This window comes from Loxodonta africana, chromosome 12, assembly GCF_030014295.1.
Source record: "Loxodonta africana isolate mLoxAfr1 chromosome 12, mLoxAfr1.hap2, whole genome shotgun sequence".
Lineage (NCBI taxonomy): Eukaryota > Metazoa > Chordata > Mammalia > Proboscidea > Elephantidae > Loxodonta > Loxodonta africana.
Window position 1 is genome coordinate 60,475,513 of NC_087353.1, and position 23,246 is coordinate 60,498,758.

Below are 23,246 nucleotides of genomic sequence, written 5' to 3' on the forward strand. Positions count from 1 at the left end.
CCCCAGGACTGGGCAGTGTTTCATTCTGTTGTACAGTGGGTCTTTTAAAACCCCTTCTTTATTGATAATCACTACCGTATTGGGCACCATGAAAAGCATTTTCTGCATATGGCTAAAGTGCTCAGCTGCTAACCAAAAGGTTGGCAGTTCGAACCCACCAGATGCTCCATGGGAGAAAGATGTGGCAGTCTGCTTCCATAAAGATTACAGCCTTGGGAACTTTATGGAGCAGTTCTACTCTGTTCTATAGGATCGCTATGACCTGGAATCTGCTTGTTGGCTGTGGGTTTTTTTTTTGTTTGTTTGTTTGGTTGGTTTAACAACCCTATGAGTCTTGCCATGATGCTGAACAGGTCTCAGTGCAGCTTCCAGACTAAGACAGATGAGGAAGAAAGGCCTGATCTATTTCTGAAAACCTATGGACCACGATGGTTCAATTCCCAACCAGTCTTGGGGAAGGCACATGACTGGTTCAGTTTCATTCAGTTGTGCTAGGGGTTGCCATGAGTCAGGGGCCAGCTCCGTGGCAGATAAAAAGCAATGACAACAGCCCTAGGAGGTAATTAGTATTAATTTTATTTTATCATGAGTTCAACCAAAGTGCTAGGAAATAGAAGCATGGGGACTTGAACCAGGGCGTGGAGGATGTTGAAGCTATGATTTTTATCAATGTTGGTTGGTTGGTATCTGATCTGTTATGGGTTGAATTTTGTCCCCCAAAAATGTGTGTCAACTTGTGTAGGCCATGATTCCTTGTATTGTGTGGTCGTCCACCATTTTGTGATCGATGTGATAATTCTGTGTGTTATAAATTCTAACCTCTATCTCGGAAACCCTGGTGGTGTAGTGGTTAAGAGCCACAGTTGCTAACCAAAAAGGTTGGCAGTTCAAATCTACCAGGCACTCCCTGGAAACTGTATGAGGCAGTTCTGCTCTGTCCTATAGGGTTGCTATGAGTTGGAATTAACTCAAGGGCAATGGATTTGGTTTTTGGAAACCTAGTGGCAGAGTGGTTCAGAGCTATGGCTATTAACCAAAAGATCAGCAATTTAAATCCACCAGACATTCCTTGGAAGCTCTATGGGACAGTCCTACTCTGTCCTATACGGTCCCTATGAGTCGGAGTTAAGATGTTAATAAGGCAGGATTATAGAGGCTCTTGTGTTAACGAGGCAGGACTCAGTCTACAGGATTAGCTTGTATCATGAGTCAGTCTCTTTTGAGATATAAAAGAGAGAATCAAGTGGAGAAGAGTGGGATCTCATGCCCCCAAGAATGAAGAACCAGAAGGGGATCACTTCCTTTGGACCCAAGGTCCCTGCACTGAGAAACTTCTAGACCAGGGAAGATTGATGACAAGGACCTTCCCCTAGAGCCAAGAGAGAAATAAATATTTCCCCTGGACCTGCCACCCTGAATTCAGACTTCTAGCCTTCTAGATTGTGAGAGAATAAATTTCTGTTTGTTAATGCCATCTACTTGTGGTATTTCTGTTATAGCAGTACTAGATGACTAAGACATGGTCCTTATAAGGAAATGTATGAAATGAAGTATACATTTTGGTGGGCATTTGGCTGGCATGTAGCAACCAGAGCCAACTTGTGATACGTCTTCTTATCCTTCCCCCTTTTCCTGTTGCCTTTCAACAGAAACTTTTTCAGTGTGATTTTTATGACATATAAAAGAAAGGTGGAACAGAGTCACCATCTGCTGTCCGGGGAGGCAGAGTTAGCTTATATGAAAATACAAGCAATCTCTACAATATAATATTTTCCGTGTGCACATATACTAAATATATAACCATTTCAACATATGTATCCATACACATACATTTAAATTGTATTATTTTATATGAGTGCTGTTGAGTTCAGAAATGAGAGGAATGAGAAGGATGTTAGAATTTCTTGTAGCCAAAAAAATGTTGGGTGCTTTATACCCATGACCTCATTTTATTTCACGATATAGACCTGTGAGATAGGTATCATTTTTTTGATTGCACAGTGACACACGGACACACATGGTGTCACCATGAGTCAGCATTGACATGATGGCAACTTTTTTTTTTTTAATTGTTGTTTAACGACCAATTTGTTCATTAAAATGGAATTTTAGTTTGAAAGTTTTGAAAAGACCCCCTCCACACACCCGGTATGAGGGAACAAACAAAAAAAAAAACCAAACCTGTTGCTGTTGAGTCAATTCCAACGCATAGCAACCCTATAGGACAGAGTAGAACTGCCCCGTAGAGTTTCCAAGCAGTGCCCGGTGGATTCGAACTGCCAACCTTTTGGCTACCAGCCACAGCATTTAACCACTATGCCATGAAGGTTTCCAATGAGAGAACTAGGAGAAGCTTTTATTATTAAGTGGAGAGAGTAAAAATAATAATAACCCATTTATCATCTCCTTGCTTTGGGTCACCATGCCATTTGTTGATTTTAGAAATGATTCCTACACTGTTAAAAAAGAACATACTATGTGTTTAGTGGGGCATTCATCATATTGAAACAGCTCAAACTTTTCAATCCCATCTGTTACCTCAGGAAGCTGCTCGTTGGTGCAACGCTGCCTTGCCTGCCTATCTAGTATTTGCAGACAATATCGGTACGGTACAAAGTAATTTGTTTTTATATAATTTCCTTCATGCTTGCGAACACAACATACATCACAGGGAGAGTCGGTCACGTGCTAAAGAGAAAAAGGGATGATGTAACTCAGGAAAGTGGTTCATTTGCTTTGGGGTATGGGAAACAATTATTTCAGTAGGCCAGGATTTCTGCAGGAAATGGGGTGAGTGGGGTCGCTAGTGCTGGCAGGCTGCCTTCTCGGGGCCCTGTTTTGCCTAAGTAACTTTTTCTTTCTAAAGGATTTCTTACTGAGCCGTAAGCTAGATTTGCCTCCTATAAACCTGGGAGCAATATTTCCATTTCAGCCCACTTCCCTGAAAGATCATCCATGCTAGCATTAAACAACAATGGGAAATATTGCTGCTTTTATCACAGGCTCTTAAAAAATTTTTTTTTTTCTTCATGTGAAATGCACTCTGAATTTCAGCCAAGTTTGAAAACCTCATCTTCAAACAAACACTTTCTTAGCTCTATGAAAGTTTTTCTTTATTTGTTCATTTGTTTGCTTAAAAGAGGGGGTTAGCTCCCCCCAAGCCTTGGCACAGTCCCAAACCATGTGTCTCTATAAGCTGGTGGTACATCTTCAGTGTTTAGAAAACGCCTGGCACCTAGAAGGCACACATTAATGAATGATGGAAGAACGACAGTAAGAGTTTTGGAGGTTGCCAGTACTTTGGAGGCCAAAGTGCTCTTCAAGATTCATGCCCCCAACACCATGAGGTGTTCATGGGTTAGTGTACACTCAGGTGTTCCCTTGCCCTGTCAACTGAGAGGGTCTAGAAACAATGACACCCCAGCAACAAGCACACATAGTGCCCGGAATGTGATTTCTCATACCATTGTCCAATAGCTCCTTGGAGAAATGGCAGATTCTAGAACTGGGGCAGGAAATACACTGTATGAGCCTGGAGCATCTTGTATATCTTGTAGTGCCAGAAAGTAAAGAAGTATTCAAAATAAAACAAAAACAAACAAGCAAAAACAATGTGGGTATGCCAAAAGGACGCAGAAGCCAATGGAAAAATAAATAAAATATTATTGGATTATAACACAGAGTATAAAATAAATATCCCTGAGCCTGTAGTGATATACATAATTGAATAAATGGATGGATGGGTGGGTGAGTGGGTGGATGGGTGGATGGATGGATGAGTACGAGAGAAGAGACAAATCCTCTGAGCAGAATTTCAAATAATCTATGTAGATGCTCTGCTCTCAAGTGGGTGGAGCATAAGTCCCCACTCCTTAAGTGTGGGCTACACATAGTAACTTCCTTCCAGAGAATACAGTATGGAAAGGAAGGGGAGTGACTTTACAGTGGAGAAAAGTGACAAACACAACCTCAGCCAGGAGATCAAGGTCAAAGTCAACAGTGATAACTCACATAGACAACTTGTACCTTGATGTTTCACCTATGTGGTCTTCCTTTCCAAAACACCTACCCCCAGTCTAATCATGAGAAAAACATCTGACAATCCCAATAATGGGGCATCCTACAAAATACCTGCCCAGTACGTCATCGAAAACAAGGGAAATCTGTGAAACTGTAACAGCCAAGAGGAGCCCAAGAAGACGTGATGACTAAATATAATGTGGTCTCCTGGATAAGATCCTGGGTCAGAAAAAGGATATTTGGGAAAATCTAGTAGAATCATTCCAAGGGTAGGCTTCAGTTAATAATGATGTATCAGCATTGGCTCATTAATTATGGCAAAGGTCCCATCCTAGTGTAAGCTGTTCATAATAGGAGAAATTGAATGCCGGGTATATGGGAACTCTCTGTATTATCATCTCAATTTTTCTGTAAATCTAAAAACTTAAAAAAAAAAAAGTGTATTAAAAGAAAATGAAAGCCACAGGCCATCACTCTGCCTGCAGCTCAGAGATGGAGTTTTCCTTCCTGGTGCCCTGAGCCAAGACTAAAACTGTGACTCTGCCTTTCTGCACCTGGGGACCTTGACCTGGAGTGGTGTTCAGAGACCAGCAGAGGTGTCCGCTCCCTCCCCAGTCCCTCTCCTTCAGCCCTGCTTGTGGATTTTATTTTAGTTTGCTTCAAACAGGACTCAGCTGCTGCCACAGGCAGATATCTGGCTGTCCGACATGCTATTGTTCAACACACCGGGGAAAAAATGAGCCTTCTTGCCGGAGTCTGGGTCCTTGAGCAAATAAACAGAGAAGAAAAATGGTGCATGTGGGGGTGGGGGCTGAGGGAGAGACTGGGGAGCCCGCTGGCTGTAGAAATCTGTGGTTAGCTCAGAAACCCCAGTCATCTCTGCTCTCAGTTTAGCACTCTCCCCGGCTCCTCTGAGCCTCTCTCTAATCCATAGGATAAGGAGAGCCCTGGTTGACCCTGGGCTTTTCCATTTCCAGGGTTTAGGAATCGGAAAGAGCTGTTTGTTATTGTTGTTAGCTGTCGTTTGAGTCAGCCCTGACTCGTGGTGACCCCATGCACAATGGAATGAAAAGCTGCCTGGTTCTGTATTATCCCTGTGATTGGTTGTGGTTCAGACCTTTGTAATCCACAGGGTTTTCCTTGGCTGAATTTTGGAAGTAGATTAGGCCTTTCTTCCTAGTCTGTCTTAGCCTGTTCAGCATCCTAGCTCTACGCAAGCCTTCACTGACTGGCGGCTGCGTACGAGGTGCGTTTGCCAGGTAGGGCCTAGCTTTTACACCGGTATTAGTTGGCCTGTGCAGTCTCTCTCTCGCTTCCTGCTCTCTGAGTTCCATACTAGGCACTGTGAACACACGTGAACTGAAATTGATGCAGAAGTCCTAAATCCCTTGGAAATCCCAATGCGGATTTGCTAGCAATCTGAGGTTTCATCTTCAGAAACATCTCAGGTCCATTGCGTACGGAGGTGAAGAGCGGGGCTCTGCAGCTGCCTGGGCACACACTCCGTAACTTCGGGTGAGTCATTCAGCCGCTATGAGCCTTAGCTTACTGATCTTCTGAACGGGGACCAACTGGGACCTGCTTCATTAGGCTGTGTGAAGGTTAAATTCATCAACACATGAAAAGTTCTTTTAACAGTGCCTGGTGTCTAGTAAGGAGCCCTGGCAGCACAGTGGTTAAATGCTCAGCTGCTAACTGAAAAGTCAGTAGCTGGAGCCCACCAGCCACTCCACGGGAGAAAGATGTGGCATTCAGCTTCCATAAAGATGAACAAACTCTATTGCCATCGAGTAGACTCTAACTCATAGTGCCCTGGTGGTGAAGTAGTTAAGAGCTTGGCTGCTAACCAAAAAGTCTGCAGTGTGAACCCACCAGCCACTCCTAGGAAACCCTGTGGGGCAGTTCTACTCTGTCCTATAGTGTGCTGTGAATAGGAATTCATAAAGATTACAACCTTGGAAACCCTATGGGGCAGTTCTACACTGTCCTGTAGGGTCACTCCGAGTTGGAATTGACTCGATAGCAGAGGGTTTGGGTTTTTAAGAGCTCAGCTGCAGCTAAAACGTCAGCAGTTTGAATCCACCAGCTGCTCCTTGGGAACCCTATGGGGCAGTTCTATTCTGTCCTATAGGGTTGCTGTGAGTTGGAATTGACTCAACAGCAATAGTTTTTCTCTTTTTTTGAGTCAGAATCGACTTGAGGACACCTAATAAGAGCAACAAATTTTGTTTGAATTAATAGTTCAGTCAGAAATCCCACAGGTAAAGATCAAGTTGAGAAACCTCAATGTTTTCAATTATTAATAATTTGAAGAGATTCCATTTATTGAGCAATTAATATGTACTCCACTCAGTGCTAAGTGCCTATGTGCGTTTGTATAATCCCCCAACAGTAGGAGGTAGATACTATTATTCTTTTCGCTAAGCCTAACAACGGGGAGGTTAAGTGACATTCCAAGCTTGCAAGAAGTAAAAAGCGAAGTAAGTTCAGGGCTTACAGACACCAGAGCTATTCTCTTGGTTTTTACGCTCTAGTGCATCTCCTTGCTCACTAACCAAGACAAGGGTAGTGAAAAGTATCTCTTTATCTTTTTGTTTTTATGGGGAAAAGGGAAGGAGGGAGAAAGCACGGTTTGTACCTGTAGGAAAAAGATTCAATGCCACAGGAGCATATGGAGTTCGAAATGTACTCGGCTATCAAGGTGGAGGAGTCCCTGGGTGGTGCAAATAGTTTAAAAAACAAACAAACAAATGAAAAACTTGGCTTCTAACCCAAAGTTTGGAGGTTCAAGTCCACCCAGAGATGCTTCAGAAGAAAGGCCTAGTGATCTACTTCCCAAAAATCGACCATTGAAGATGCTTCGGATCACAGGTCTACTCTGACACACATGGAGTCATCCACCATGAGCCGGGATCGACCTGATGGCAGCTGGTACTGGTAACAGTACTGAAGTCCTGAAGTCTGTTTTCCTCCTTGTCTGTCCCTCATCTTTGCCAGTTTCCATGGAAGATGAGTGGTTTGGTTTGAGTCTTCTCCCAGCCTGCGTCCTAAAGAATCTGCCATGAAAGGTAGATGTTCAACTTGTGGCTAAGAAGCATCTTCTGCCCGCTCATGGCTTGATTGGACAATGAAGATGAATATTTTCATCCACTTGATAGGAGGGTTTCCAGCGACTTATTTTATGTATTTTTAGAATTAGAGTATATTGTCAGAATCAAAGAAGGCATATGATTTTTAAAATCTCTCATCATCCACATGCTCTCATTAACTATTGCTTTGCCACTGGCGTATGGATGAAATGAAAATTACTTTGACAGGAATGGATGATTTTATCACATCGTTGTTGCCTTTATATTCCTTTTTTCTTTATTGCTCTTTAGGTGAAAGTTTGCAGCTGAAGTTAATTTCTCATTTAAAAATTTATATACATATTGTCTTGTGATATTAGTTGTAATCCCTACAATGTGACAGCACACTCTCCCTTTCCACCCTGGTTCCCTGTGTCCATTCGACCAGCTCCTGTCCCTTCCTACCTTCTCATCTTGCTTTTGAACAGGAGCTGCCCGTTTGGTCTCGTATATGTAAGCTTTTTATTCCTTTTGATGGCTGCTTCTGCAATTGTTGTCATTGTTGGGTGCCTTTGATTTGATGCTGACTCACAGTGACCACATGTGACAGAGTAGAAGTGCCCCATAAGGTTTTCTAGGCTGTAATTTTTACGGGAGCAGACTGCCAGGTCTTTGTCCCACAGAGCCACTGGATGGGTTTGAACCACCAACCTTTTGGTTAGCAGCTGAGCCCTTAACTGTTGTGCCACCAGGTCTGCTTGCCTCTGCGATTAAGCCAGTCTATAAATGCTTCAGTCTCCTGCTCTCCTCCAGCCCAAATGGACCAAGGAAATGGACATAACAAGTCTTTTGGATTTTGACAACCTACTACGTGTGCCACATGGCATCAAGTCAAGCGAACAAAAGGTTTGTGGATGTTTACAAAATGAGCTGGAAACCATTTAACAGTATTCATGTAAATTACAAAGTTTCTTCCAGTGCTTAAAATTAACGTTGGGATATTAGATCATTAAATTAATAGAATGTGATCCGTGTCCTCCAAGATTTCAAAACCACCATTCTTTTAATTGTTAATTAGAGAATGTGGTGATTACAGGACACGAGGAACACTGTTCCTTATTTTCAGCATGCTCTATGTGATTATGTGAATTAACTCTGAGCCACATTCAGTGTAGTTTATTTCTGTGACTTTGTGAACTATTTCCAGTCTTCATTTGTTTCTTGTTTTTAATTAAAAAATACAACATATAGTTTTCAGCCTGTACTGTGTAATGAAAATAAGAGGGGGGCGGACTTTCTTATGCTTTTACATCATTGTGTAATATTTTTTATATAATTTCTTCCACTATGTACCTGCCTTAAAGACTTGCCAACAGGAGGTCATGATGTGCTAAAATTTTATTGACCATATATTTACACCTGCACTACTGGGGGCAAAAGTTCTCATCAAGTTTATCGAGATTATTCGAACATTCCGAAACAGATTATCCACATTTTATTTGAAACGGGGGGAAAAAAAAAGACAATCCCAACTGAAAGTTGGGAAGTTGGGTGCATTTTCAGCTTACATCTTGTTTTTTCTTTCTTTTTTTTTAATAGTTGGAATTCAGCAATTTTGAAACTCTTATTCTTCTGCTTTATAGAAATGTCAATGTTACTCAGTTTTATCCACTATTGATATGAGGTTGTAACATCCCTGTGAAGGGTGGATCACCTACTACTTGACAAAGCCTTTGTAATATAGATTACACAGTTTCAGGAGTACTTGAAATAATACTCCTGGGCAGAGATGCGTTTGCCCATCACGTTGTCAGTTGCCAAAATGTATAGACTGAGGAGAAGACTTTGAGGGTGCTGAAAAAAGATGCTGCAAGTCGTTCTTAAAATCTGGCTCATGGCAAATGCCTGGAGATTTTATAGAAATGCCAATTCATGGACCCCCACGCCAGACCACTTGAATCAGAATCTCTGGAGATGGGACACGGGTATCATTATATTTTTAAAATTCCCCTGGTATTTCTTGCGCACCATAAGAATTGAGAACCGTAAGAATTGGGTTAGAGGAGCCCTAACAAAGGAAAAGAAATAAAAGGGTTAAGAGACTCATTTCTTTCTTTCTTTCTTTCATACATACATACATACATCTCTCCATCTACCTCTCCATCTATCCAGTCATCCACCTATCCATCCATCCATCCATTGAACTATCCATCCACTCATCCACCCACCCACCCACCCATCCACCCACACACCCACCCACCCACCCACCCATCCATCCATCCATCCATCCATCCATCCATCCATCCACCCATCCACCCACCCATCCACTTAACAAATGCTTATTAAGAACTTTCTATGTGCCTATCCCCAAGAAAGGTGATCCAAGAGAATGTGGAAATTATCAAACAATATCATTAATATCACGCACAAGTAAAATTTTGCTGAAGATCATTCAAAAGTGGCTGCAGCAGTATTTCAACAGGGAACTGCCAGAAATTCAGGGCAGATTCAAAAGAGGATGTGGACCCAGGAATATCATTGCTAGTGTCAGATGGATCCAGGCTGAAAGCAGAGAATACCAGAAAGATGTTTTCCTGTGTATTATTGACTATGCAAAGGCATTCAACTGTGTGGATCATAACAAATTATGGATAACACTGCGAAGAATGGGAATTCCAGAACACTTAATTGTGCTCATGAGGAACCTGTACATAGATCAAGAGGCAGTTTTTTGGACAGAACAAGGAGATACCACGTGGTTTAAAGTCAGGAAAGGTGTGCATCAAGGTTGTATCCTTTCACCATACCTATTTAATCTGTATGCTGGGAAGCCTGAGAAGCTGGACTTTATGAAGAAGAACAGGTCATCAGGATTGGAGGAAGATTCATTAATAACCTGCATTATGCAGATGACACAACCTTGCTTGATGAAAGTGAGGAAGACTTGAAGTACTTACTGATGAAGATCAAAGACCACAGCCTTCAGTATGGATTGCACCTCAACATAAAGAAAACAGAAATCCTCACAACTGGACCAATAAGCAACATCATGATTAACAGGGAAAATATTGAGGTTATCGAGGATTTTATTTTATTTGAATCCACAATCAGCACCCATGGAGGTAGCGGTCAAGAAATGAAAAGATGCATTGCACTGGGCAAATCTGCTGCAAAGCACCTCTTTAAAGTGTTGAAAAGCAAAGATGTCACCTTGAGGACTAAGGTGTGCCTAACCGAAGCCATGGTGTTTTCAATCACATCATATGCATGCGAGAGCTGGACAATGAATAAAGAAGACTGAAGAATTGACAGTTTGAACTGTGGTGTTGGCAAAGAATATTGAATATACCATGGACTGCCAAAAGGAAAAACAAATCTGTCCTGGAAGAAGTACAACAGAATACTCCTTAGAAACAAGGATGGTGAGACTGCATCTTACATACTTTGGACATGTAGTCAGGAAGCATCAGTCCCTGGAGAAGGACATCATGCTTGGTAAAGTAGAGGGTCAGCGAAAAAGAGGAAGACCCTCAATGAGATGGATTGACGCAGTGGCTGCAACAATGGGCTCGAGCATAACAATGACCGTGAGCATGGCGCAGGGCTGGTCAGTATTTTGTTCTATGGTACATAGGGTCGCTATGGGTTGGAACTGACTCAATGGAACCTAACAACAAAAACAACTTGTGCCAGACACTGTTTTCTGCATTAGGATACAGCCAAGGATAAAACAGGCATAGCCCTACCCTCAAGGAGCTTACATTCAGGCAGGCTGAATCAAACCCTACTTGACTGGTTAGAAATCAAGTCATGAGTAGTCAGTACAAAACCCACTACCTTTCACCACAAACACACACACAAAAAAAACATTTTCATGGTGCCAGTATCCTGGACCACAAAAAGAAAACTCTGATAAAAACAATTATATATAAAAAAAAAATACATAATACATTCATAACACTTCTGCTTGAAATTCTCCTATTCCTAAGGTCCCCTTTCTTTTACCTAATTTGTCAAGATGAAACTTGGAACAAAAGGAAGACTCTAAGAGATGCCATGTTTAACTCTGCCTCACAAATGCTTCAGGAATTTCCGTAGAACTGAATGTACATAAAGAATACATAATTAGGGGTTCCTAGAGTTAGGCAAGGTGCTAAATTTGTCCAGTACGAGGCCACCTGCTCATATGTTATCCGTTGGCACCAGCCCATGCATTTGTGTGCCACGACATATGAAATTAAATTTACCTGATGCTCTCTGACAGCAGCTTACTGTTACAACGTGCAAATTAGATTAGGTTAAAGTAAAGGGCAGAGTAAATGGATGGCTTCATGGATTGATACTAGAATACTGATGGCTTTAACCAGAAGGTGACTGGTTCTGGTCCAGCCTGGGTCATTGGTAATCACAAGTCCCTATTATTAATGTCTGTGCAGTGGCCTGCGGGGAAATGCATGGTCTATTTTTTATTGGATTTTTACCTTGCAACCAAACATCACATCGGTGGACTTCATTGACCTTTACTTGGGATCCTGAGGAAGGAAGGTCAAGGTGTACATAGGTGATGGAGATGAAATAAGCGAGTTGTTCCTTCATTGATGTTTGGTTCCCATTCTGAATTGCGATGTGTGAATAAGAGGACAAGGTTATGCCCCTTCCCATTCGGAACAGCCTCCCTTGGGCTAAGGGTGACACAATCATTTGTATTTCTCAGGGCATGCATACACAGTTATTTTCCCAATATTAGACAACCTAACAGATACTTCAAAATCTACCAAAGCGATCATTGTAACTTAAAGGAATCTAAAAATGGCCTCTGCCTTGTTAAATAGCTCAATTGACTTCAAAAGCATTTTGTTTTTCTTCTATTGAAGGTATGGACATTCACAACCTCATCCTATTTTTGAAGTTTTTTTTTTCATAATGTGATACTCAGTTGGATAATATACTTTATTGGAGTATCTATAGTACGACTCAATGACCTCTTATCCCAAGCTAGGTTTTAATGACAAACAAAATGTCAAGGGGAAAATAAATCCACATGTTTAAACATAATAGGCTCAAAAGCCTAAATCTTTCACTGGAAAATCGGCCAATGACGTATAGAATGAAACAGAAATAACTATCCAAGGGATTGAAGAGTGGTCTAGAGATTTTCCAGAATGGAATCAATGGGTTTATGTATTTGTTTAAATAATCTTGTCCTTTTGGAATTGCCTGAGTTTTACATTACTGCTATTTTAAATAGAGGTGAGGTTGATTCTGGCAAGAATTAGTGTTACATTTTCAAAGGAGAGAGAGAGAAAAAAAAAAGTTCAGAGACTAAATACTATTTTTAAAGTCTCTGAAGATTAAATAGAAAAACATTTTGGGGCTTAGCTAAAAGGCTAAAAGGAGAAAAAAAAATCACGTAAAAAATCAATTGCTCTGTTCACTGGCATGCAGTGACAGAAATAATAATTATGTCCATGTAAAATCAGACCCCTTTGTTACTTTTTAATGAAGTCTGTCTGATTCTGTGATATTTTTGGCCTAGGAAATGAAAGAGATGTTTTATTAAATGAAACTAGGTCTACACAGGTAAAGTGTCTGAATTTAAGTGTGACTATCTTATATCATACAATAAAAAGCTCATATGAAACATAAGAAGAAATAAGAACATAGCTCAAATAAACTTATTTCTCCAAGAGGCCCTGTCTGTGCTGTCAATGGGGTAGCCTCCCTTATTTTGCATTTGAGCAATGGCAGGAAGCCATTGGAAAAGAAAGAAAGGTTTTGCCTACCCCTTCTTGGATCCTTATGCCACAGCGTCTGTTCCCTGCCGTAGTGAGAAGTCCAACCGTCCTCTGTAAGCCAAGAAAAATAGGGCCTTTTTCAAATTATGCGCTGCTGAGATGCTGGCAGAATTCAAAAGTGTTTTGCCCAAACTTAAACAGTATAAAGCCCTTTACCTGTTTAAAGCTGGTTATTTGACTTGCTGAGGTGAAAAGTTTTCTTATATTCTTTTTGGCTTTCCTTTTTCCCTCCCACCAAATCTTCCTTCCCTCCCTCTTTTTCTGCTTTGTTCCCTCCCTTTCTCCCTGAATTCTACTCTCTCTCTTCCTTCTTTTCAAAATTAAGACACTTGGTGAAACCTCAGCACTGCTATTTATAACACCCAAATTCCAAGAGGGATATAATTCCAAGGAAGCTTCTTTTTTTAAGCAGACCTCATCTGGTCCCTGGGTATATCATGTTTTTCCCCTAGTGCATATGTGTGCAAGTATATATGGGCAAGTATGCACACCCCCTCTTACATGGTCACATGGAGGCTGTGGTTCAGTGGTAGAGTTCTCACCTTCCATGAGGAAGACCCAAGTTCAATTCTCAGCCAGGGCACCTCATGTGCAGCCACCACTCACCTGTCAGTGGAGGCTCGTGTGTTGCTAAGATGCTGAACAGGTTTCAGCAGAGCTTCCAGACTAAGATGGGCCAGGAAGAAAGGCCTGGCCATCTACTTCTGAAAATCAGGCAGTGAAAATTCTGTGGATCACAACAGTCTAATCTACAATAGATCATGGGGATGGCATAGGACCAGGCAGCATTTTGTTATATTGTGTATGGGGCCACCATAAGTCAGGTGCTGACTCCGTGACAGAAGCTAACAATGACAATAATGGTAAAAAAAAAAAAAAAAAAAAATGCGTCCTGTTATTTAGTTTAAACAGATGACATGAAATGCCCAGTTTCCATTGTGATGTGTTTGGTTTAACAATTGTTAGGGGTACATTCTCAGGTGTAGTTCTTCACCCTGAATTCACTCAACCCCACGGATATCAAAGGAGATCTGAGAAATTCACTGTGGGCTGAAAAGGTAGACCTTTTGTTTCTCTCTGCCTTGTGCATTGACTTAGGGAGAGAGCAGGTACAACGGGAATGGCTGAGTGTAGGAATCCTTGTGTTGGCTGGTGTAGAGCGCAGTGCAGTCCCTCTATAGATATCACTCAGTTCAGAGTTGCCCCCCTCCTGTCCACAACTGTGACAAGAAATACAAATATGGTGTGTTACCTTGTGAGTGAGGAAGGATTTCTCCCAAATTGTAGTGACTCTCAGGGAGAAATCTTGGCAAAGGCACGATCATCAAAATTGATGAACCTAAAATGGGATTCACCTTTCTCAAAAAAAAAAAGAGCTCTCTTCTTAACAGTCTGGGAGTAATATCAGAATAGGAGCTATAAGTCTGTCTGGTTTTAGGACCCTCTGTTCTTAAAATAGACAGATAAATGGATAGATAGGATGGATGGATGGATGGACGGATGATGGATGGGTGGGTGGGTGGGTGGGTGGGTGGGTACCCATATGCACACACATTTACATTTCTTAAGTGGGTACATCGTATGCTCTTCAGATGTCTTTCTGTGGGAAACGGGGCATGGGGATGGTGGCATGTGCTATATTCTCTTGTAATAAGGTCAGAGAATGATACTAACTCATGACCAAATCCTTCCAGGCTTATTTTGAGACAGCATTGTGCAGTGGAAAGAGCACAGGTTTTTGATTCACCCAAAGCAGGTTTAAATTCTGTAACCACCTTTTTTTTTTTTTTTTTCCAGCTTGACTGACCTTGGAGAAGATAGGTAATCTCAGTTTCTATATCTATAAAATGGAAGACTACTTTATAACTGGCTAGATTGTTGAGGAAATTAAAACCCACGTACATAAAAACACCTAGAATGTAAAATGTATAAAGCCTGGAATGTAGTAGACACGTTGATAAAGAGGACTGGAGATACTAATTCCATTGCTACTAATTGCCTTCCTTGTTCTCACTCTCTTCTGTAGGTCATGGTTGTGGTGGTAATGATGATCTTCTTCACTTTCTTCTTCTTCTTATCACTGTGACTATTATTATTATTTTCCAGAATACTTAAAAAAAAAAATGGGAGTCACATCCTAACTCCATTGGCTCCTTACCCAACTATCTTCTAGTTTCTGGCTGCCAGTGGTGGCCATTCTATGTGTTTGTGTGTGTGTGTGTGTATCTTCCAGAATTCTTCTTGCCTTCTCTCCCCATTTTGACTGATGTTCTAAACTCATCATTGGTTTTGGGCATTAAACTCTAAAGGGATTTTATTGTATATACTCTACATTGTATTTTGATGACTTATAATTATGAATGGTTTAATAAAAATTCCACGACATTGCGCAAATAATACAAATGTTACGTTACGCATCCTTTCCCCATGATGAGATATGAGACAAATCTGAGCAACCCCACGTTTAGTTGGAACTTAAAGATGCAATGATGGACTTCTTATCTAGGATACAATGCCAAGTAACCTGTATCTTCTCTGTATTACCCTTCAGGAAGGTGGGTATGGCAAAGACCATCAATGCTTATGGTGGAGCTCTAGTAATAACAGCTTACCACGTGCCGGATTCTGCTTAAGCAGAGAGTGCCATTTAATCTTCACAGCATACAAAAGGAATAGGTGGTACTTGTATCCTCACTTTGCAGATGAGACAGCTGAGTCACAGGAACTTGAAGTGACTTCTCCAAGGTTGCAGAACTATCATGAAGTAGAGACAATATTGGAGATGGGTTTCTTTTGACCCCACAGTCCATGCTCAGGCACTATTCTGTCCCACAGGGATATAGAGTGGCCTTTGCATCTCATCAGTGCATGCCACTTAGCACCTTCCTTACTGTGTGAACACCGTCAACAGTAGTCGCCCTGTACAGGCCTTCCACAAAAATATACATGATGATAGATGTAGCGCTTTGTGAAGCAGCTCTCGTCTTTTGCATGCTGCCCATCAGTGCTTCACTGTCGTCTTCTACATTCTACATTGGCAGCTGGTGGCTCCTGGCTGAGCTTTGGCAGTGGAAGCTGAAGTTATCTCAATCCAGGTGATAAACCCAGGGAAGAATGAATGAAGTGTGGACCCTAATGTTGGCAGCTGTAACCCAGACTTGTGTTGTGTTGAATTATCAGCAGGTCCTTATGTCACTGTTGGTTTAGCTATTCTTGGATTTTCGTATGCATTTGAAATTAAGTAGTAGAAAGGGTAAGAGAGAGGGACCTAGGGTGTTTTGCTCTCATATGATGGAAACCAGTGTTTGTGTGCTATCTGTTCTACCTTTTGAACAGGTAGGATGATTGCAGTAATAAAAAAAAAGGATATGATGCCAAGAACAGAAAGCAAAGGCATTTTAAGAGTCAGACTGTATTGCAACCACAAAACCATATTTATCTTCCCCTTGCTACTTTTTTGTTGTTATTGTTATTTGCCCTCCAGTCGGTTCCAACTCATGGTGACCCCACGTGCACAGAGTAGAACTGATCTATAGGGTTTTTAAGGCTGTGACCTTTCAGAAGCAGATTGTCAGGCCCGTCTCCTCAGGTGCCTCTGGGAAGGTTAGAACTGCCAAGCTTATAGTTAACAATTGAGCGCCTATTTGCGTTACTCAGCGACTCCCCTAGCTACTGTTGTTGTGTGCGGTCCAGTTGATTACAACTCATAGTGACCCTACAGCGACCCTGTAGAACAGAGTAGAACTTCACCATAGGGTTTCCAAAGCTGTAATCTTTACTGAAGCATACTGCCACATCTCTCTCCCACAGGGCCGGTGGGTTCGAACCAGTGACCTTTCTGTTGGCAGCCTAGCACTTCAACGCCTGCTTTGAAGCATAAGCCCTATTGCTCCAACTTAACTTTTTACCTGCGGAATGGCATAGGAAAATCCAGGGTCATTGTGGCAGGCAAAAATAGCACAGAGTCAGACTTATTTTGTGCTATTCTTTTTTTGAGACATAACTGGCATCTCTCCTTCACTTGTCCTGGCCCTCTCTACCTCATGCAGCTGTTTTGGGGTCATTTCCATTCATTTTGTACCCTTTCTCTTTTTCTCCTAGTAAACTTAACATTCACATGCATTCCTTGGCTCCAAGGTTTAATCTTCAAGGTGATTACACTTCCTAGGCTTGTGTTGTATATCCAGAATGATAAATATTGAAAAAGCCTCATGCTGACTGGATCTGCTGAATGAATGGATCAGAATGGTGCTGGAGCCACCGTTGGGTGCCCAGCCTGTGAGAAGCCAGGTGGATCTGCATGTTGTACAGGCAAAATCAGAGACCAGAGGTTCTATCCCGGCATATTCAATCACTGCCACATACCCCAAAATGCTGCAGCATAGATTGGGCTATTCTGTCCTGTGATTACTTTTAAGAAGCTAATTCTTCATTTGTGCCTTCTCAGCTGTCTGGGTATATATTTCTGTGTCTACATCTCCTTTAGATTCATTGTACCTTCTTTTTTAGAAAAAATAATTTATTTAATTTTTTGGTGTTTGAGAATATGCACAGCAAAACATATACCAATTTAACAATTTCTACATGTATAATTCCGTGACACTGATTACATTCTTCAGATTGTGCCACCATTCCTACCCTCGTTTTCCAAACTGTTCCTCCAGCATTAACATGAACTCAGCGCTCCCTAAGTTTCTTCTCTAACTTTTTGAGTTGCTGTTGCCAATTTGATCCTGTACACATAGTTCTTTAAAAGAGTACAATGCTCAAGGCAGACATTCTTTACTAATTAAGCTAAAGTAATAGCCTCCAGGAAAAACTGCCTCCTTTGCCAGGATACCAGAATAATTGGAACGTACCTGGCTACTATTACTGAACATGTTGATCAAAGGGTCTACAGAAGAATCCTGATCAAAAGGGGGAAATGTGGAACAGAATTTCAGATTCTTATGGAATCCAGAATTTCTGAAGCCGTAGAGTCTGGATGTACCCCAAAACTATTGCCCTGAGGTAATATTTAAACCTTAAGCCAAAAATATCCTCTGAAGTCTTCATTGTACTTTCTTTATCTCTTCCACCCTAATATTTTCTCACCTAAGTTTCCATTCATGTCTCTATTCTTTAGCTTTTAAATTCCTGGAAAAGAACATGTTTATCTGTTTTACCATTTTGGGGTTGTTGTATGCAATAGGTTAATTCATTATTTATTCAACAACTATAAATTTATTAGTTAGTCATATGTGCCAGACCAAGGTTATTAATAAAAACTACATCAATGGATAAGACAGGAAAAGCCCTTGTCCTCCTTTGTAATATTTTTAGTAACATGGTTTGTTTTTTTTAAAAAAAATTATAAACCTAAACTGTCAGCAAAATAAGAAGATAAAAATAACCTGTGGTAAAGTCATATTCAGGTGGAATACTATACAGCAGTGAAAAACGAAGTAGAAAATGACTCAAATTTTTAATGTTGAAAAACCAACAAGTGGCAAAAGAGCATGTTACCATTGATTGAAAATTAAAAACATGTAAAATAATGCAGAATATATTTCTTAAAGGCTATCTATACATCTCTGCCTCTTTATTGCTATCTTATATCTGCATATCTTGTTGTAGGGTATGAGATAGATATAACTGAAAAGAGTACTCTGAGTTTTCTGTTGGGCCTGTACTCTATTGTTTAGATTTTTTTTTATGAAACCAGGTGGTGGGAAAATCCTTTTGTGTTCACGGGTACCTCTAACGACCAAGTACTTTTTCTGCCTCTGAAGGTTTATTAACAGGTGTTAAACCACTTTAGTACACGCTGGCGTTGGGGCGGAGACTTGCGTATTTGATGGATGGAAATGGGGAACCCAAGGTCAAGAAGGGGGGAGTGTTGACACATCGAGGGGTTGACAACCAGTGTCATGAAACAATTTATGTATTAATTGTTTCGTGAGAAACTAATTTGCTTTGTAAACTTTCACCTAAAGTACACACATACACACAAAGACAAGGAAGTTGGTCGACGCATTTGAGTGTTGAGACTCTATAGAAGTGAGCGGATGCATCCTGGAGGAATGCTTTTGTGAAGCTTTCATGTCTTTGGCTTCTGTACAGCAAGATATTTACTATTTCCTTTGTGTTATTGGGAAGGTATGGTTACTGGCATTTGGAAATATTCAAGTAAATGAGTTATTTTCATAGTCAAAACATTGTAAGCCTGTGTTCGTGATATACTTCCAGTTCAATGATGCCAATAAATGCCATTTGCATTTTTCACGGCCTTTTGACCTTCCAATCAGCAGAATAAGGCTGAAAGTGTATTTCCTATTTCATGTGTGTTGTTGGGAAGGTGAGGTTTCTGGGTTTCATTGATATTCAAGTGAGTAAGATATTTTATGGCTCAAAGCAGTGTAAGTGTGAGTTCATGATGCACTTCCTGCTCTGTGGTGCCAACAGATGCTGGAAAGTGAAGGAGATTCTGAGAAGGAGTCCACTGGGACACATGTGGTCCTACATAATATTTTTTTTAAATCCATCATACATAACAAAAAGTTACAAATTCTCAATGATTCAGCATGCATTCCATTAATGGAAAAAAACATGACATCACCAAAAAATTGCAAACATAAAATAGCTGGGTAACAAAAGGGTTATATCTTGTTAAACCAGGTGGTGAGAAACAGGTGTTCTATTATACTTTGTACAGCTTATATGTCTTAAATATTTCCTGTTAATTTTTTTTATTGTACTTTAGATGAAGGTTTACAGAACAAACTAGTTTCTTATTCCTATTAATTTTTTACAAATAAAAATTGATATACTCACTCCAAAATTGACTCAATTTTAAGGAATTCATCAGTTATTTCTCAAGTTTACTCTATGGAACTTGTTGGATAAAATACTGGAAAGGATGAAAGGATTATTTGAAAAAAGTGAAAAGGGCTCTGGAAAAAAAAGGAAGGGTCATTCTGAGAACCTTAGCCTCAGGCACTTCATCTCTACTCAACAGACCCCAAACCAAACCCACTTGTCCTGACTCGTAGTGACCCAATAGGGCTTCTAAGGCTGTTAATCTCCACAGAAGCAGACTGCCACATCTTTCTCCTGCAGAGCTGCTGGTGGTTTTGAACCACTGACCTTTTGGTTAGCAGTCAATCGCTTTAGCCACTGCACCACCAGGACCCCTACTAATCAAGAGTAGCTATTAATTAACTCTGTGCTTTTGGGGAAGAATGGTTAACTCATGCACAAGTTCTATTTCGCATGAGTTACTCTCTTGAGTCCTAAAGATGTTGGCAAAGAATGAATCCTTTGATAAGTTTGAGGGCTTATAGGAAAACTCTGTGTCTTCTTACTACCATGTTCCTTCTTCTCTCTTCCTTTCATCCGGAACAGTCACACCATCTTGTTTTGTCTTTTATGAGCTTGACATTGTCTAAGAGTATTTTTCTTTTCTTTTTTGTATTGTACTTTAGATGAAGGTTTACAGGACAAACTAGTTTCTCATTAAACAGTTAGTACACACATTGTTCTATGACATCGGTTAACAACCCCACGACATGTCAACATTCTCCCTTTTCAACTTTGGGTTCCCTACTACCAGCTTTCCTGTCCCCTCCTGCCTTCTCGTCCTTGCCCCTGGGATCGTGTGCTGGGCTGGTTTTGTTCTATGGGCCTGTCCAATCTTTGGTCGAAGTGACTTCGTTACTGAGCTGAAAGGGTGTCTGGGGGCCATACTTTCAGGGTTTCTCCAGTGTATTTAAGAGTATTATTGTTGCTGGGTCCCACTGAGTCAAATGGAACTCATAGAGACCCCATGCGACAGAGTAGAACTGCCCTATAGGGTTTTCTTGACTGTAATCTTTCCAGGAACAGACCACGAGGTCTTTCTCCTGCAGAGCCACTTGGTGAGTTCAAACTGCCAACCTTTCAGTTAGCAGCCAAACTCTCCAAAAGGACAGTGTGGTCAGATTTAGGCAATATATACACATATGTGTATGTGTGTGCACACGTATATACATTTACATCTATATCTATCTCCTAAAAGCTATGGGTTTGTATGATACTTCAAATTCTACCCTACCACCAAAGGGTTTATTCTGTCCTTTCCCCTTTCCATATTTGCAGCTCCCTTCTCTAACACTGAGAAACTTGGCTCCCCCTTTCTTTCTTTCTTTCTTTCTTTCTTTCTTTCTTTCTTTCTTTCTTTCTTTCTTTCTTTCTTTCTTTCTTTCTTTCTTTCTTTCTTTCTTTCTTTCTTTCTTTCTTTCTTTCTTTCTTTCTTTCTTTCTTTCTTTCTTTCTTTCTTTCTTTCTTTCTTTCTTTCTTTCTTTCTTTCTTTCTTTCTTTCTTTCTTTCTTTCTCTCTCTCTCTCTCTCTCTCTCTCTCTCTCTCTCTCTCTCTCTCTCTCTCTCTCTCTCTCTCTCTCCCTCCCTCCCTCCCTCCCTCCCTCCCTCCCTCCCTCCCTCCCTCCCTCCCTCCTTCCTTCCTTCCTTCCTTCCTTCCTTCCTTTCTCTCTCTCTTTCTCTCTCTCTTTCTCTCTCTCCCTCCCTCCCTCCCTCCCTCCCTCCCTCCCTCCCTCCCTTCCTTCCTTCCTTTCTCTCTTTCTCTCTTTCTTTCCTCTCTTTCTCTCTCTCTCTTTCTTTCTTTCTCTCTCTCTCTCTTCCTTTCTTCCTTTCTTCCCTTCTTCCCTTCCTTCCCTCCCTCCCTCCCCCCCTTCCTTCCTTCCACCTTCCTGTCTTTTCTTTTTTAGCTTATTTGCTCAATACTAGAATAGACAGAAAGTAGTTTCGGAAGTGTTAACCCATTTTGTTTGTTGGGTGTTATTGAGTTGGGATTTGACTTACAGCAACCCCATGTGACAGAATAGAACTGCCCCATAGAGTTTTCTAGGCTGTAATCTTTTTTATCCTTTCTTTGGGTTCCCCGTTACCAGCTTTCCCTTCCACTCCTGCCTCCTAGTCCTTGCCCCTGGGCTGGTGTGTCCATTTAGTCTTGTTTTGTTTTATGGGCCTGTCTAATCTTTGGCTGAAGGGTGAACCTCAGGAGTGACTTCAGTACTGAGTTAAAAGGGTGTCGGGGGCCATACTCTCAGGGTTTCTCCAGTCTCTGTCAGGCCAGTAAATCTGGTCTTTTTTTGTTGTTCTACATTTTTTTCCAGCTCTATCAGGGACCCTCTATTGTGATCCCTGTCAGAGCAGTCAACAGTGGTAGCTGGGCACCATCTAGTTGTGTTGGACTTAGTCTGGTGGAGCCTGTGGTACTTGTGGTCCATTAGTCCTTTGGACTAAACTTTCCCTTGTGTCTTTGGTTTTCTTCATTCCCCCTTGTTCCAGACAGGGTGGGACATATTAGATGGCCACTCACAAGCTTTTAAGACCCCAGACACTACTCACCAAAGTAGGATGTAGAACATTTTCTTTATGAACTAAGTCATGAAGATTGAGCTGGATGTCCCCCAAGACCATGGTCCTCATCCCTCAGCCTGGTAATTCCATCCCTCAGGGAATTTGGATGTATCTATTTTTTTATGAAGCTTCCATTACTTTGCCTTGGTCAAGTTGTGCTGACTTCCCCAGTATTGTGTAGTGCCTTACCCTTCACCAAAGTTACCACTTATCTATTGTCTAGTTAGTGGTTTTCCCTCCCTACACCTCCCCTTCCTAGTAACCATCAAAGATTGTTTCTTTCTGTGTGGAAACCTTTTCATGAGTTTTTATAATAGTCATCTCATACAGTATTTGTCCTTTTGTGAATGACGTATTTCACTGAGCATAATGCCCTACAGATTCATCCATGTAGTGAGATATTTTGCAGATTCATCGTTGTTCTTTATTGTTGCATAGTATTCCATTGTGTGTATCTACCAGAAGTAGACTGCCAGTTCTTTCTCCCGTGGAGCCACTGGGTGGGTTCGAACTGCCAGCCTTTCAGTTAGCAGCTGAGTGCTTAACTGTCTCACCATCAGTGCTTCTTATGTATGTTAACCTGTACTCTGTGAAAAATAAAACTACCAACTAAAGTGCGTTGTTTGCTTACAGTTCTTTTATCTTCAGTATGAATGTAGGCAGTCAGTATGTTGTGTTGTGAAATTTTGTGTATTGGTTTTATCTCCTTCAGTGTTGTTCATTTGTGATACAGTTAGGTTCATTTGTTTCTGTTTATCTTCCATTTTAGGGTTTTTTGTCCCCTCCATCTTTGTTATTTTATTTAATTTTGCTTTCTGTATATGCAGCACTGGCGACACAGTGGTTAAGGGCTCAGCTGCTAACCAAAAAGTCGGCAGTTCGAATCCACCAGCTGCTGCTTGGAAACCCTTTGGGGCAGTTCTACCATGACCTGTACAGTCGCTATGAGTTGGAATCGACTCCACGGC